The 18,003-nt window shown below is 41.9% G+C and overlaps 1 non-coding gene across 1 annotated transcript; it reads left to right on the top strand.

The window, feature by feature from the left end:
• Positions 1 to 6,764: 6,764 nt before the first annotated feature.
• On the top strand, positions 6,765 to 6,943 carry LOC117577505 (5.8S ribosomal RNA). The gene has a single exon (XR_004573263.1). It is a non-coding gene; the product is annotated as a 5.8S ribosomal RNA (ribosomal RNA).
• Positions 6,944 to 18,003: the final 11,060 nt, after the last annotated feature.

Genomic DNA, 18,003 nt, shown 5'->3' with positions numbered 1-18,003 from the left:
GATGAGTCAACTTTGACAAAAACTTTCAACATATGAAAATTGAAGAAAAAACTTTTTAAATATCATTTTATACAGTTTATTAATAAAATAGAGATACAATTTTGAATTTAACTGAGAAAAAGATTTTTTTGACTTTGGTGAATTTTTTATTGAACTGCAGCCATATGATATGAGGTTCTACCGAGAGATGAGTTCAACTTTGACAAAAAATTTCAACATATGAAAATTGAAGAAAAAACTTTTTAAATATCATTTTATACAGTTTATTAATATAATGAGATACAGATTTTGAATTTAACTTGAGAAAAAAATTTTTTGGACTTGGTGAATTTTTTATTGAACTTGCAGCCATATGATATGAGGTTCTACCGAGAGATGAGTTCAACTTGACAAAAAATTTCAACATATGAAAATTGAAGAAAAAACTTTTTTAAATATCATTTTATACAGTTTATTAATATAAATGAGATAAGATTTTGAATTTAACTTGAGAAAAAGATTTTTTGGACTTGGTGAATTTTTTATTGAACTGCAGCCATATGATATGAGGTTCTACCGAGAGATGAGTTCAACTTGACAAAAAAATTTCAACATATGAAAATTGAAGAAAAAACTTTTTAAATATCATTTTATACAGTTTATTAATATAATGAGATAAGATTTTGAATTTAACTTGAGAAAAAGATTTTTTGGACTTGGTGAATTTTTTATTGAACTTCAGCCATATGATATGAGGTTCTACCGAGATATGAGTTCAACTTTGACAAAAAATTTCAACATATGAAAATTGAAGAAAAAACTTTTTAAATATCATTTTATACAGTTTATTAATATAATGAGATACGATTTTGAATTTAACTTGAGAAAAAAATTTTTTTGGACTTGGTGAATTTTTTATTGAACTGCAGCCATATGATATGAGGTTTCTACCGAGATATGAGTTCAACTTTGACAAAAAATTTCAACATATGAAAATTGAAGAAAAAACTTTTTAATATATCATTTTATACAGTTTATTAATATAATGAATTAAGATTTGAATTTAACTTGAGAAAAAAATTTTTTGGACTTGGTGACTTTAAATTTTTTATTGAACTGCAGCCATATGATATGAGGTTCTACCGAGATATGAGTTCAACTTTGACAAAAAATTTTCAACATATGAAAATTGAAGAAAAAACTTTTTAAATAGCATTTTATACTGTTTATTTTAATATAATGAGATAAGATTTTTAATTTAACTTGAGAAAAAAAAAACGTTTCACAACTTGGTGAATTTTTATTGAACTGCAGCCATATGATATGAGGTTCTACCGAGATATGAGTTCAACTTTGACAAAAAATTTCAACATATGAAAATTGTAGAAAAAACTTTTTATATATCATTTTATACAGTTTTTTTAATAAAATGAGATAAGATTAAAATGAATTTAGACGTGTCACAAAACCTATATAGGGGTGGTGATGTCGAGCAGGCATGTTTTATGAGAAAAATTCACAAGTGATATGATATATGGTTCTATGATATGGATGAGTTCAACTTAAGACAAAATATTTAATAATATATGAAAATTTACGATTGTACTAGTATAGAAGGCAATATTATTAAAAAAGTTAAAAATAATGAAGTTTTACTGTTTGTATTATTAAAATAGTGCCACATAAAGATACATTAGGTGGTAATACCTTAGTAAAATACATTAGCGGGTTGTAGAAAACGTGTCACAAAACCTATATAGGGGTGGTGAGGTCGGGCAGGCATGTCATATGAGAAAAATTTCACAAGTGAAATATATATGACTATGTATATGGAGTGTGAGTCATGCCGGCATAAGTCATATATAAATAATATATGAAAATAATCATATAGAAGGCAATATGATTAAAAAAGTTAAAAATAATGAAGTTTTACTGTTGCATTATTAAATTAGTGCAACATAAAGATACATTAGGTGGTATACCTTAGTAAAATGAGCTGGTTGTAGAAAACGTGTCACAAAACCTATATAGGGGTGGTGATGTCGAGCAGGCATGTCATATGAGAAAAAATTTCACAAGTGAAATATATATGACTATGTATATGGAGTGAGTCTTGCCGGCATAAGTCATATATAAATAATATATGAAAATAATCATATAGAAGGCAATATGATTAAAAAAGTTAAAAATAATGAAGTTTTACTGTTGTATTATTAAATTAGTGCAACAAAAAGATACGTTAGATGGTAATACTAAATAAAATAAGAGCATTGTAGAAAACGTGTCACAAAACCTATATAGGGGTGGTGAGGTCGGGCAGGCATGTCATATGAGAAAAATTTCACAAGTGAAATATATATGACTATTTATATGGAGTGTCATGCCGGCATAAGTCATATATAAATAATATATGAAAATAATCATATAGAAGGCAATATGATTAAAAAAGTTAAAAATAATGAAGTTTTACTGTTGCATTATTAAATTAGTGCAACATAAAGATACATTAGGTGGTATACCTTAGTAAAATGAGCTGGTTGTAGAAAACGTGTCACAAAACCTATATAGGGGTGGTGATGTCGAGCAGGCATGTCATATGAGAAAAATTTCACAAGTGAAATATATATGACTATGTATATGGAGTGAGTCTTGCCGGCATAAGTCATATATAAATAATATATGAAAATAATCATATAGAAGGCAATATGATTAAAAAAGTTAAAAATAATGAAGTTTTACTGTTGTATTATTAAATTAGTGCAACAAAAGATACGTTAGATGGTAATACTAAATAAAATATGAGCATTGTAGAAAACGTGTCACAAAACCTATATAGGGGTGGTGATGTCGGCAGGCATGTCATATGAGAAAAATTTCACAAGTGAAATATATATGACTATTTATATGGAGTGTCATGCCGGCATAAGTCATATATAAATAATATATGAAAATAATCATATAGAAGGCAATATGATTAAAAAAGTTAAAAATAATGAAGTTTTACTGTTGCATTATTAAATTAGTGCAACATAAAGATACATTAGGTGGTATACCTTAGTAAAATGAGCTGGTTGTAGAAAACGTGTCACAAAACCTATATAGGGGTGGTGATGTCGAGCAGGCATGTCATATGAGAAAAATTTCACAAGTGAAATATATATGACTATGTATATGGAGTGAGTCTTGCTTGCCGGCATAAGTCATATATAAATAATATATGAAAATAATCATATAGAAGCAATATGATTAAAAAAGTTAAAAATAATGAAGTTTTACTGTTGTATTATTAAATTAGTGCAACAAAAGATACGTTAGATGGTAATACTAAATAAAATAAGAGCATTGTAGAAAACGTGTCACAAAACCTATACATGGGTGGCAGTGATGTCGAGCAGGCATCACGTATATAGAAAAATTTCACAATGCATATATATGACAGTATATGGAGTATTAAGTAATAATTATGTTATTATTAATTGATTATTAGTCTCATCCGATATAAAAAAAGTTGATACTATTATAGTTTTTACTAATTATTACTATTATATAAGCAACATAATGTATTAAATGTCTTTTTCAAAAGAAGACGGTGTTTCGTAGCACAAGAACCTATTGGTGGCAGTTGTGAATAATTGAAAAATCCTCTAGGACACTATTGTGGACGGAGTAATTTTTACTAATTATTAATATTGTCTACATGTAAATGCAGAATTGAGATAAAATTATCAATTTATGTCATCAAAATAAAATAATTATTAAATGTCTTGTTTTTATTCAATTAATTGAATTTATATTATAGAATATGCATGTGTGATTGAAATATCCTCTATATAAATTTTTTATGATATTTTATTCTACACGATATATGCAGAATATATATTTATAATTTTGTAAGTATATTATTAATTATAAAATAAATATGCATGAATATATATTTAAAGTTGAGCGAACGTGAATGCTATGCATATATTTTATATATAAATTATGGCCACATTCGTATGGCCACATGTATAGTACATGTCAAGTATAACATATATATATATATACAATTATTGAATATTATCGTTTGTTATTCAAAAATATTGTGAGTTGTCATGTATTTTACATATTTGAAAGATTTATGTAATTATATTTTAAATATATTTACATAATGAAATGAACATTATTCTGGTTGATCCTGCCAGTAGTTATATGCTTGTCTCAAAGATTTAAGCCATGCATGTCTAAGTACACACGAATTAATAGTGAAACCGCAAAAGGCTCATTATATCAGTTATGGTTCCTTAATATTTTAAATATATTTACATAATGTTAGGATCGTTAACAGTTACTTGGATAACTGTGGTAATTCTAGAGCTAATACATGCAATTAAAACACGGACCTTCTGGAACGTGTGCTTTTATTAGGCTAAAACCAAGCGATCGCAAGATCGTTACACTGGTTGAACTCTAGATAACATGCAGATCGTATGGTCTCGTACCGACGACAGATCTTTCAAATGTCTGCCCTATCAACTTTTGATGGTAGTATCTAGGACTACCATGGTTGCAACGGGTAACGGGGAATCAGGGTTCGATTCCGGAGAGGGAGCCTGAGAAACGGCTACCACATCTAAGGAAGGCAGCAGGCGCGTAAATTACCCACTCCCAGCTCGGGGAGGTAGTGACGAAAAATAACAATACAGGACTCATATCCGAGGCCCTGTAATTGGAATGAGTACACTTTAAATCCTTTAACAAGGACCTATTGGAGGGCAAGTCTGGTGCCACAGCCGCGGTAATTCCAGCTCCAATAGCGTATATAAAAGTTGTTGCGGTTAAAACGTTCGTAGTTGAACTTGTGCTTCATACGGGTAGTGCAACTTACAATTGTAGTTAGTACTATACCTTTATGTATGTAAGCGTATTACCGGTGGAGTTCTTATATATAATTAGGTACTTGTACTTTTTTATATGTTCCTCCTATTTAAAAACCTGCATTAGTGCTCTTCATCGAGTGTTATTGTGTGGCCGGTACAATTACTTTGAACAAATTAGAGTGCTTAAAGCAGGCTTCAAATGCCTGAATATTCTGTGCATGGGATAATGAAATAAGACCTCTGTTCTGCTTTCATTGGTTTTCAGATCAAGAGGTAATGATTAATAGAAGCAGTTTGGGGGCATTAGTTTACGACGCGAGAGGTGAAATTCTTGGACCGTCGTAAGACTAACTTTAAGCGAAAGCATTTGCCAAAGATGTTTTCATTAATCAAGAACGAAAGTTTAGAGGTTCGAAGGCGATCAGATACCGCCCTAGTTCTAACCATAACGATGCCAGCTAGCAATTGGGTGTAGCTACTTTTATGGCTCTCTCAGTCGCTTCCCGGGAAACCAAAGCTTTTGGGCTCCGGGGGAAGTATGGTTGCAAAGCTGAAACTTAAAGGAATTGACGGAAGGGCACACCACAGGAGTGGAGCCTGCGGCTTAATTTGACTCAACACGGGAAAACTTACCAGGTCCGAACATAAGTGTGTAAGACAGATTGATAGCTGCTCTTTCTCGAATCTATGGGTGGTGGTGCATGGCCGTTCTTAGTTCGTGGAGTGATTTGTCTGGTTAATTCCGATAACGAAGCGAACGAGACTCAAATATATTAAATAGATATCTTCAGGATTATGGTGTTTGAAGCTTATATAGCCTTCATTCATGGTGGCAGTAAAATGTTTATTGTGTTTGAATGTGTTTATATAAGTGGAGCCGTACCTGTTTGGTTTGTCCCATTATAAGGACACTAGCTTCTTAAATGGACAAATTGCGTCTAGCAATAATGAGATTGAGCAATAACAGGTCTGTGATGCCCTTAGATGTCCTGGGCTGCACGCGCGCTACAATGAAAGTATCAACGTGTATTTCCTAGACCGAGAGGTCCGGGTAAACCGCTGAACCACTTTCATGCTTGGGATTGTGAACTGAAACTGTTCACATGAACTTGGAATTCCCAGTAAGTGTGAGTCATTAACTCGCATTTGTGATCACGTCCCTCCATTGATTTGTGCACACACCGCCCGTCGCTACTACCGATTGAATTATTTAGTGAGGTCTCCGGACGTGATCACTGTGACGCCTTGTGTGTTGCGGTTGTTTCGCAAAAGTTGACCGAACTTGATTATTTAGAGGAAGTAAAAGTCGTAAACAAGGTTTCCGTAGGTGAACCTGCGGAAGGATCATTATTGTTTTAATGCATCTAACCGTTAATAAATTAAATTTGTTTTTCTCTTTTAGGGAATTGCAATATTTAATAAATTATGTAACTAATAAATATAAATATTTTATTCAATCATATGAGATACAATTATGCAACATATAATAATTTAAATTAGCTAAAAACCGTTTGTCATGTATTATTATTATTATATACTGTATTAAGAGTGTTTTATATGTGTTTTGGATAAAATAAAAAACTGCGTGTATATGTACCATAATATACATGCGTTGCAAAATGTATTGTGCATATTCCAGTGCGCATACATTGGTTCGCAACACCTAAAGAAAAACAATGTTGTACCTGTTTGCAGGTTAACGCTTTACATATGTTGATCATAATAAATAAATTTAGCTAAAATATACTTGTCATATATCTTATTATTATCGATTATGTAAAACTAAGACATTTCGCAACATTTATTTAGGTATAAAAAAAAAAATTTTATTGAAGGAATTGATATATGCCAGTAAAATGGTGTATTTTTAATTTCTTTCAATAAAAATATTCTTGACGTAATGAAATAAAAAAAAAAAAATTGTATCACTCTAAGCGGTGGATCACTCGGCTCATGGGTCGATGAAGAACGCAGCAAACTGTGCGTCATCGTGTGAACTGCAGGACACATGAACATCGACATTTTGAACGCATATCGCAGTCCATGCTGTTATGTACTTTAATTAATTTTTTAGTGCTGCTTGGACTACATATGGTTGAGGGTTGTAAGACTATGCTAAATAAGTTGTTTAAAATTTTTCGGAATTTTAAGCACATTGTATATTATTGGATAATATAAGTGTGAATCTAAAAAGTTCTCGCTTAAGATATTCATAATATGAATTAATAAATGAAAATACTAAAACTCTGTTGCATGAGAAATTTGAAGAATTATATGTTCTTTATTCATTTCAAATAATATTGAGGAATGTCTAGCATAAAATATATTATTTTATAAACTAGAATTGCCTCTTATTAACGAATATGGTATAAAGAATAATTTTGTGAATATTATGGACCTTCAAGAAAAAAAATAGTATATTTCAAAATAGGCAGAGAATTGTCTATAAGTGTAATTAAACAACCTCAACTCATATGGGACTACCCCCTGAATTTAAGCATATTAATTAGGGAGGAAAAGAAACTAACAAGGATTTTCTTAGTAGCGGCGAGCGAAAAGAAATCAGTTCAGCACTAAGTCACTTTGTCTATATGGCAAATGTGAGATGCAGTGTATGGAACGTCAATATTCTAGTATGAGAAATTAACGATTTAAGTCCTTCTTAAATGAGGCCATTTACCCATAGAGGGTGCCAGGCCCGTATAACGTTAATGATTATTAGATGATGTTTCCAAAGAGTCGTGTTGCTTGATAGTGCAGCACTAAGTGGGTGGTAAACTCCATCTAAAACTAAATATAACCATGAGACCGATAGTAAACAAGTACCGTGAGGGAAAGTTGAAAAGAACTCTGAATAGAGAGTTAAATAGTACGTGAAACTGCTTAGAGGTTAAGCCCGATGAACCTGAATATCCGTTATGGAAAATTCATCATTAGAATTGTAATATTTAATCAATATTATAACGATAGTGTGCATTTTTTCCATATAAGGACATTGTAATCTATTAGCATGTATGGAATTTATCAAACAATTTTGATAAGAGTTTATTTAAATTAGAGTGCTTGCATTTTAACATAAAATAAATTTCAAAAATTTGATAAAGTGCTGATAGATTATATGAGTACAGTGCGTTAATTTTTCGGAATTATATAATGGCATGATTATCATTGATTTTTATGTTTATTATAAGCACTTGTATGATTAACAATGCGAAAGATTCAGGATACCTTCGGGACCCGTCTTGAAACACGGACCAAGGAGTCTAACATATGTGCAAGTTATTGGGATATAAACCTAATAGCGTAATTAACTTGACTATTATTGGGATTAGTTTTTTAACTATTTATAGTTGATTAACGCAATCCCGGGGCGTTCTATATAGTTATGTATAATAATATTTATATTATTTATGCCTCTAACTGGAACGTACCTTGAGCATATATGCTGTGACCCGAAAGATGGTGAACTATACTTGATCAGGTTGAAGTCAGGGGAAACCCTGATGGAAGACCGAAACAGTTCTGACGTGCAAATCGATTGTCAGAATTGAGTATAGGGGCGAAAGACCAATCGAACCATCTAGTAGCTGGTTCCTTCCGAAGTTTCCCTCAGGATAGCTGGTGCATTTAACTGTTGTATAAAATAATCTTATCTGGTAAAGCGAATGATTAGAGGCCTTAGGGTCGAAACGATCTTAACCTATTCTCAAACTTTAAATGGGTAAGAACCTTAACTTTCTTGATATGAAGTTTAAGGTTATGATATAATGTGCCCAGTGGGCCACTTTTGGTAAGCAGAACTGGCGCTGTGGGATGAACCAAACGTAATGTTACGGTGCCCAAATTAACAACTCATTCAGAAACCATGAAAGGCGTTGGTTGCTTAAAACAGCAGGACGGTGATCATGGAAGTCGAAATCCGCTAAGGAGTGTGTAACAACTCACCTGCCGAAGCAACTAGCCCTTAAAATGGATGGCGCTTAAGTTGTATACCTATACATTACCGCTAAAGTAGATGATTTATATTACTTGTAATATAAATTTTGAAAACTTTAGTGAGTAGGAAGGTACAATGGTGTGCTTAGAAGTGTTTGGCGTAAGCCTGCATGGAGCCGTCATTGTACAGATCTTGGTGGTAGTAGCAAATAATCGAATGAGACCTTGGAGGACTGAAGTGGAGAAGGGTTTCGTGTGAACAGTGGTTGATCACGAGTTAGTCGGTCCTAAGTTCAAGGCGAAAGCCGAAAATTTTCAAGTAAAAAAAAGTAACTAAAATTTATATATTTTGTCATAATTAAAAAACTTGAATAATTTTGAACGAAAGGGAATACGGTTCCAATTCCGTAACCTGTTGAGTATCCGTTTGTTATTAAATATGGGCCTCGTGCTCATCCTGGCAACAGGAACGACCATAAAGAAGCCGTCGAGAGATATCGGAAGAGTTTTCTTTTCTGTTTTATAGCCGTACTACCATGGAAGTCTTTCGCAGAGAGATATGGTAGATGGGCTAGAAGAGCATGACATATACTGTTGTGTCGATATTTTCTCCTCGGACCTTGAAAATTTATGGTGGGGACACGCAAACTTCTCAACAGGCCGTACCAATATCCGCAGCTGGTCTCCAAGGTGAAGAGTCTCTAGTCGATAGAATAATGTAGGTAAGGGAAGTCGGCAAATTAGATCCGTAACTTCGGGATAAGGATTGGCTCTGAAGATTGAGATAGTCGGGCTTGATTGGGAAACAATAACATGGTTTATGTGCTCGTTCTGGGTAAATAGAGTTTCTATCATTTATGGTAGTTTCTTGTTCCCCGGATAGTTTAGTTACGTAGCCAATTGTGGAACTTTCTTGCTAAAATTTTTAAGAATACTAGTTGGGCAACCAGCTAGTTCTTTTAAATTATAACGATTATCAATTAACAATCAATTCAGAACTGGCACGGACTTGGGGAATCCGACTGTCTAATTAAAACAAAGCATTGTGATGGCCCTAGCGGGTGTTGACACAATGTGATTTCTGCCCAGTGCTCTGAATGTCAAAGTGAAGAAATTCAAGTAAGCGCGGGTCAACGGCGGGAGTAACTATGACTCTCTTAAGGAGGATCAATGGGTCTGCAGAAGGGGAATAATGGTTCATTTATCAGCAATGGCAAGTGGACTACCGTCCTTCGTTAGTCAGATCAAGTCGACTCATAGGCAACATGTGCCCCACTTAACTTGTGGCCTCCTCGTGGTGTCCTCCGGGTGCTGGACCGATGTAGTTTCGGCAGCAGCGAATATGAGCGGCGAAAGGGGCCATTGGGTTACCACCCCGATGGTCCTGAAAAACTGATGGTGCAAACTTAAATAACATGCCTCGGATAGCTGAAAGTTATTCAGTGAATTCTCCTACGGCATCCGTAGGAGCCCATCAGGGAAGGAACGTAGATGCTAATCCAGTTGTTGGACATCTATGTGTGGAATGCGGCCGATCTTTTGGAACAAAGACCGGTTTAGGCGTCCACATGTCGCGTCAGCACAAAGACAGGCTTGATGAGCTTCGTACGCGTGTTGACGTGAAAACCAGGTGGTGTGAGGAAGAATTGGCCATGATGGCGAGGAAGGAACTTGAGCTCATAGCAAATGGCGAGAGGTTCATTAATAAAAAGCTGGCGTTGCATTTTCCAGAACGCAGCGTCGATGCTATTAAAAAGTGTCGACAGAGGGATAATTATAAGGCAAAAATCGAGCAGCTAAGAGGGCAAGCGGCTCTTATCCCCGAAATTAGTGAACCACAAACCATTACGCGCCGCCCTAGTATAAGTGGGCTTGAGTCTTCTTCTTCAATGTCAGAGTCGGTTCCAATCACACCATCGATACATTCGGACGACGTCCTCATGCGGATACTGCGGGGCTTCGGCCCTGTGGGATGTAATCGATCGTGGAGAGTCGAGGTTCTGCAATCTATCATTGATGGAGCGCAGACTTCGGGCAAAGAAGCAACTCTCCAGTGTTTGTCTAACTATCTCCTGGAAATTTTTCCGAATCGAAACGAAGGTCCGGTTTCGGCGAGAGTCTTTCCTGAGCCTCGCAATAGGAGACAAAATAGAAGGCAGCAGTTCGCTAGGGTTCAGCGTAACTGGGACAAACATAAAGGTCGATGCATTGGATCCTTGCTTGCAGGACCCGACGAGTCGGTAATGCCAAACCAAGAGATTATGGAACCATACTGGAGAGAAGTCATGACACAGCAGAGCCTTTCCTCTTGCAATAGCACCGTGCCCCATATGGGACACTTGCTTGAGGGGGTATGGTCACCTATTACGTCTAGGGACCTGCAATTGCATCAAGTGCCATTGACTTCTTCTCCCGGACCGGACGGAATATCTCCAAGAACTGCCAGGAGTATTCCCAGTGGTGTTATGCTTCGCATAATGAACCTTTATTCTCTGGTGCGGCAAACTACCCACACTCTTCCGAATGGCTCGAACGTTTTTCATCCCGAAGACGGTAAGAGCATCCCGACCAGAAGACTTCCGTCCGATATCGGTGCCTTCTGTCATAGTTAGACAACTCAATGCCATCTTGGCATCTCGATTGGCCTCATCAGTCGATTGGGATCCGCGTCAGCGGGGGTTTCTTCCTACTGACGGTTGCGCCGATAACGCGACAATAGTTGACTTAATCCTGAGGGACCACCATAGACGTCATGCGTCGTGTTATATCGCGACACTTGATGTCAGCAAAGCGTTTGACTCTGTGTCTCACGCAGCGGTAATTGACACCCTATCCGCGTATGGTGCACCAACGGGTTTTGTTGACTACGTACGTAGCTTGTACTTGGGAGGTGGCACTAGTCTCAATGGTAAAGGCTGGAGATCAGAGGAATTCGTCCCTGCTAGAGGTGTGAAGCAGGGTGACCCTTTGTCTCCACATATGTTCAACTTGGTCATCGACCGGTTGCTCAGGTCTCTACCGGACGAGATTGGTGTCAGTGTCGGAAATGCCAAAACAAACGCTGCAGCGTTCGCAGACGATCTGGTGTTGTTTGCTTCTACACCGAAGGGCCTTCAGGCATTATTGGATACCACGGTCTCCTTTTTGGCGTCCGTTGGGCTGACCCTAAACGCTAATAAGTGTTTTACTGTTAGTGTCAAGGGGCAACCGAAGCAGAAGTGTACTGTGATCGAATCACGGAGCTTCTGTGTAGGTTCGCGCACGTGTCCAAGCTTGAAGCGTTCGGAGGAGTGGAGGTATCTCGGCATTCAGTTCACTGCGGACGGGAGGGCCCGCTACAATCCGACTGAGGACATTGGTCCCAGATTGGATATCATATCGCGGTCCCCCCTGAAGCCACAGCAGAAGTTATTCGCCCTCAGAACTGTCCTCATTCCACAGCTATATCACAAGCTAACCCTTGGTAGTGTGGCAATAGGCGTTTTGAGAAAGTGTGACAGACTGGTACGGTCGGTCGTAAGGAAATGGTTAGATCTTCCTATGGATGTGTCAGTAGCATTCTTCCATGCCCCCCACACAAGTGGGGGTCTCGGTGTTCCCTCAGTTCGAAGGACAGCTCCAATGCTGCGCATACAGAGGCTAACGAACATAAAATGGCCCCACCTCGAGCAATCCGAGACGGCCAGTTCGTTCCTTAGTGCGGAAATTCGGAGGGCCCGAGATAGGTGCAAGGCATCGGGAGACGCGGCTCTGGATACACGCCTTTTGATCGATTCGTACTGGGCGGATAGGTTGCACTCCTCTGTTGATGGTAGCGGTCTCCGTGAAGCAGGGCGTTATGCTCCGCAACACGGGTGGGTTGTCGCACCCACGCGTTTGTTAACTGGAAAAGCTTATTTGAATGGGATCAAACTGCGGATAAATGCCCTACCCACGCGGTCTCGTACCACGAGGGGAAGGCACGAATTGGAGAGGCAGTGTCGTGCAGGATGTGATGCTCCCGAATCACTAAACCACATTCTGCAGAAGTGTCATCGTACGCATGGGAGGCGGGTGGCTAGACACAACAGTGTAGCTAATTATCTCAAGCGGGGACTTGAGACGAGAGGCTACTCTGTCATTGCTGAACCAAGTCTGCAGGGAGAGAACAGGATATATAAGCCGGACCTGGTGGGTTTCCGACCAGATCACACTATAGTGATCGACGCTCAGGTTGTGACTGACGGACTTGATCTTGACCAAGCTCATCAGAGTAAGGTTGAGATCTACGACAGACAGGACGTACGAACGGCTCTGGTTCGGGATTATCGGGCACATGAGGACATTAAAATCGTTTCTGCTACGCTAAACTGGAGGGGCATCTGGAGCTATCGGTCGGTAAAACGACTGATAGCCCTGGGAGTCCTTAACGCTGGTGATAGCAATATTATCAGTACCAGGGTGGTAGATGGCGGAGTCTGCGGCTTTAAGACGTTCATGTTCCATACTGGATATCGCCAAGGAGTGGGTTAGCACCGAGGTTTACTTTCCTCATTGAAAGTCAACTACACTGGCCAACATCTATTGTGTACAAAGTAAAGGGAAAACAGTCATATGACGTGCCATTCATATATGGCATTGTTGTGTGGGCAAATTCATTTCCTACAAAAAAAAAAAAATAGCCAAATGCCTCGTCATCTAATTAGTGACGCGCATGAATGGATTAACGAGATTCCTACTGTCCCTATCTACTCAGTTTGTTTTTTGACTGTCGACCAGAGCAGACGTGCGCGCTGTTTTGTATAAGAAATTGCGGTACTTTGTTATTGTCGCCGAGATAGTAAACAAGCGAAGTTACGGTGTTTTGTTTACAGTAACTTGTAATTACTGTAAATAGTGAAGTGCAAGAGCTTATTGTTTTCGTCGCGGACAAAAGCTGTGTGATTCGAACTGCTTAAGTGCACTGCTTGCAACGGGTGTACTGCTTGCACTGCTTGAATTGTAAACTGCTTTAAAATCGGACTGCTTGGTGTGTACTGCTTGTGTTGCTTCCTGCTTCGGTTTACTGCTTGCGAGTGCGTGTGGTGTACTGCTGCTTGCGAGGTTTAACTGCTTGCGCGGTTAACTGCTTGCGCAGTTTAAACTGCGAACCGTTGGCGCCATGATGCACACGAGATCAAGTGCCAGCGTATGTAGCGATACGAGCGAGATGTCCGTCTCGGAAGATCGTCCACGCGGGAAGCGAGGTAGAAAGCCGCGAAACAAGGCTGTATCGTCGCCCAACCTGGTTGGCAGCGACGATGCATCCTCTGCCAAGCGGCTGGCTGTCTCCTTTATTGGAGGAAACGCCGATGGAACCGCCGCTGGAACCGCCGCTGAAGCCGCCGCTGGAACCGCCGCTGGATCCGCCGCTGAAACCGCCGCTGAAACCGCTGCTGGAACCGCCGTTGGAACCGCCGCTGGAGTCGCCGATGGAACCGCCGCTGGAGTCGCCGATGGAGTTGCTGCTGCTACTGTCGCCCCTGCACCCGCTACGGTACAGGCTATCGCCCGACTGAGCGCGCCTGCCTGTCCAGCTCCCGCTGGTAGTTTTGTTGCTGCCAGTGTGGTGAAGGAAGGGTCTGATGCCGTATTGGCTCAGCTGGCGGGTGTAGACCAGACGGTGAGGTCCGCTGTGCTGCGCGCTGGACTGGCGCCGGAAGCGGCCATCGCCGTTTTGGAGGCAACTGCCAGGCTTGGCGAGCTGGTGACCGCGCTTGTTGTGCGAAACGCCGTCTTGGAGACGAAGGTTGCGGTGCGCCAACCAGCTGCTGCGCCCTTTACGGCCCCAAGTACGAGTGGTGCTGCCACCAGAGCTGTCTCCGGCGTCGCCCCGATGGCCGCTCCTAGAAATGCTCCTGCAGCCAAAAAGCCCGTGGAAACGTGGTCGGCTGTAGTGACGAGCAAGGACCCGACAGTGTCGGGCAAGGAGATTGCTGATAAGGTGATGAGCCAAGTTGCTCCAGCTCTGGGCGTTAGGGTTCACGAAGTCCGTGAATTGAAGCGCGGTGGCGCCGTCATTCGTACGCCGTCGAGGAGCGAGATGAACAAAGTGGTGGCCAACGCGAAGTTTAATGAGGTCGGCCTGGAGGTTGAGCCCAACCGTGGAGTCAGGTCGAAGATCACCGTGTTCGACGTGGACACAGCGATTCTACCGGAAGTCTTCATGGACGAGCTCTATGAGAACCACTTCAAGGAGGAGTTCTCGCCGTCGGCCTTCAAGAAGATGGTGCATATGGCGTCGAAGCCGTGGTCGGTCACTGACGGTGTTAGAGTCAATCTGACACTCGAATGTGACGAAAAGGCGCAAGCGGTGCTTGATAAGACCGGGCGGGTCTACATCAAGTGGTTTTCCTTCCGCTGTAGGTCGCTCGTCCGAACATATGCGTGTCATCGCTGTGTGGGATTCGACCACAAGGTTTCACAATGCCGATTGAAAAACGAAGTATGCCGCCAATGCGGGCAGACCGGCCATGTAGCGTCGAAATGTGCTAGCCCGGTGGACTGCCGAAACTGCCGTTTCAAGGGGCTTCCCTCCGGGCATTACATGCTGTCGGAGACGTGCCCAATATATGGTGCGGTCTTAGCGAGGGTGCAAGCTAGACATTAAAATGTTTAGCTTCATCCAAGCTAATTGTGGTCGAGGTCGAGCCGCTACCATTGAGTTTGCAACTCGGGTGCGAGACTCCCGCCACATGTTCGCTTTGGTGCAGGAACCATACGTCGACAGAGAGCACGGCATTACGGGCATTCCAGCCGGGATGCGTGTGTTTGCTGATCGGCGTTTGAAGGCTGCCATCTTTTTGGACGACCCGGATGCCATCTGTATGCCTATTGAGTCGCTCATCACGGACTTTGGCGTATGCGTGAGTGTCACTGGAAGATTTGGCTCAATCTTCCTGAGCTCCGTGTACTGCCAATACAACACTGAATTGGAACCGTACCTTGCGTATCTAGATGCCGTGCTACTACTGGCTGGTAGCAACCCGGTTATCTGTGGCTTGGATGCGAATGCAGTGTCCCCCTTGTGGTTCAGCAAATCGCTCGAGCGTGCTCGTGGCGACTCGAACCGCCATAGGGTGAGCTGCTGACCGAGTGGATTCTAGAATCCCGAGCCGGCGTGCTAAATGAGGTCAGTAGTTTGTATACGTTCGATAATCACCGCGGACAGAGTGATATCGACGTCACGATTGCCAACGAAGCAGCGCTTATGTGGGCCACATATGACTGGAGAGTGGACGAGTGGGATCTCAGTGACCACAACACGATCTGTGTTGAGGTGACGCGAGACCCCAGAGACACAGTTGAGAGCGATGCTCCTGTTCCGTCCTGGAACTTCTCCAATGCACGTTGGCAGTCGTTCCGTGGTGAGCTTGTATGCAAGCTTGAGGAATTCCCGCAGGACTACACGGAGATGTCCATTGATGACCAGGTGTCTGCAACGCGTGCACTGGTTCACAGTGTATGCGACCATGTATTTGGACGCAGGCAGCCGAGAGCCGTTCGGAAAGTGGTCTGGTGGAATGCCAACCTCAGTACGAAGCGCCGAGAGGTCAGGAGACTGAGGCGGCGGCTACAGAATGCTCGTCGTCGTGGCAGCGATGAAGCAGGGCGACTTGCTACTGACCTGCGGATCTCCGTGGGTCAGTACAAGAAGCTTATTCTGTCGGCAAAGGAGGACAACTGGCGTCGCTTCGTTGGAGATAATCGGGATGATCCCTGGGGGCATGTCTACAGGATTTGCCGACGTCACAAACGGAATTCCGAGTTGGGCTGCCTACGGGTAAATGGCGAGCCAGTCGTAACATGGCACGACTGTGCGCGAGTGCTCCTCCGTAACTTCTTCCCCGTTGCGGAGTCGAATGCACCGATTGCCATCCCAGATGTGCTTCCGCCCACACTCGACGAGTACGAAGTGAGTGCTTGTGTCGCCAGGCTACGGAGCAGACGCTCGCCTGGCATGGACGGCATCACTGGAGTGATCTGTAAGGAGGTTTGGCGTGCTATTCCTCAGCATCTTACAGCGTTGTATTCCCGCTGTTTAGCCGAAGGACATTTCCCTTCTGAGTGGAAACGCCCACGCGTTGTGCCTCTTCTTAAGGGGCCGATAAGGACAGGAGCGATCCTGGCTCTTATCGTGGTATATGTCTGCTACCAGTCTTTGGTAAGGTGCTCGAGGGTATCATGGTCAGCCGAATGAAGGACATGCTCCCGGAGGGCTGCAGATGGCAATTTGGATTTCAACCTGGACGCTGTGTGGAGGATGCCTGGAGACACGTGAAGAGTACTGTCGACGCCAGCCCGGCAAGATATGTACTCGGAATCTTCGTGGATTTTAAAGGAGCATTTGACCACGTGGAGTGGGATGCTGTGCTACGCCGGCTGATCGACTCTGGCTGCCGAGAAGCCAGCTTGTGGCGAAGCTTCTTCTCTGGCAGGAGTGCGTGCATCGTCAGCAGATACGAGGAAGCATCTGTGCCGGTAACCAGAGGTTGCCCACAGGGTTCCATCAGTGGTCCATTCATTTGGAACCTCATGATGGACGTGCTTCTTCGGCGCTTGGAGCCTTTGTGCAAACTGAGCGCGTATGCAGACGACTTGCTGCTTCTCGTTGAGGGAAACTCCCGAAACGATCTGGAGTCGAAAGGAGCGGAGTACATGTCCATCGTAGGAGCTTGGGGAACAGAGGTAGGCGTGTCCGTCTCCACCAGTAAGACGGCTGTCATGTTGCTGAAAGGCCAATTATCGGCTAATAGGCGGCCTGGGGTACGGTTTGCTGGAGCAAGCTTGCCCTACGCTGACAAATACCGGTATCTGGGCATCACGGTCGGCGAGCGGTTGAATTTCAACCCGCATATCGCGTCTTTACGTGATCGGCTGAGCGGAGTCGTTGGTGTTTTGGCACGCGTACTACGGGTCGACTGGGGGATCAGTCCCCGTGCCAAGCGGACCATTTACACACTGGACTCATGGTGCCTTGTGCGCTATTTGGTGCCTCAGTGTGGTATGCCACGGCGATGAGACTAGTAAGGGCCAGGAGGCACCTATTGTCCTGCCAAAGGCGCATCCTTCTTGGATACCTACCGGTGTGCCGTACAGTGTCCACTGTGGCACTGCAAGTTCTTGCTGGTGTTCCCCCGTTTGATCTGGCTGCCAAGAAATTGGCAATTAGTTTCAAACTCAAGCGCGATCACCCGCTGGAGGAGAGCGA

Source organism: Drosophila albomicans, unplaced genomic scaffold (genome assembly GCF_009650485.2).
Source record: "Drosophila albomicans strain 15112-1751.03 unplaced genomic scaffold, ASM965048v2 utg000323l_pilon, whole genome shotgun sequence".
NCBI lineage: Eukaryota > Metazoa > Arthropoda > Insecta > Diptera > Drosophilidae > Drosophila > Drosophila albomicans.
Note: the sequence above shows the minus strand (reverse complement) of the source record. Positions and strands in the feature narration are given on the sequence as shown.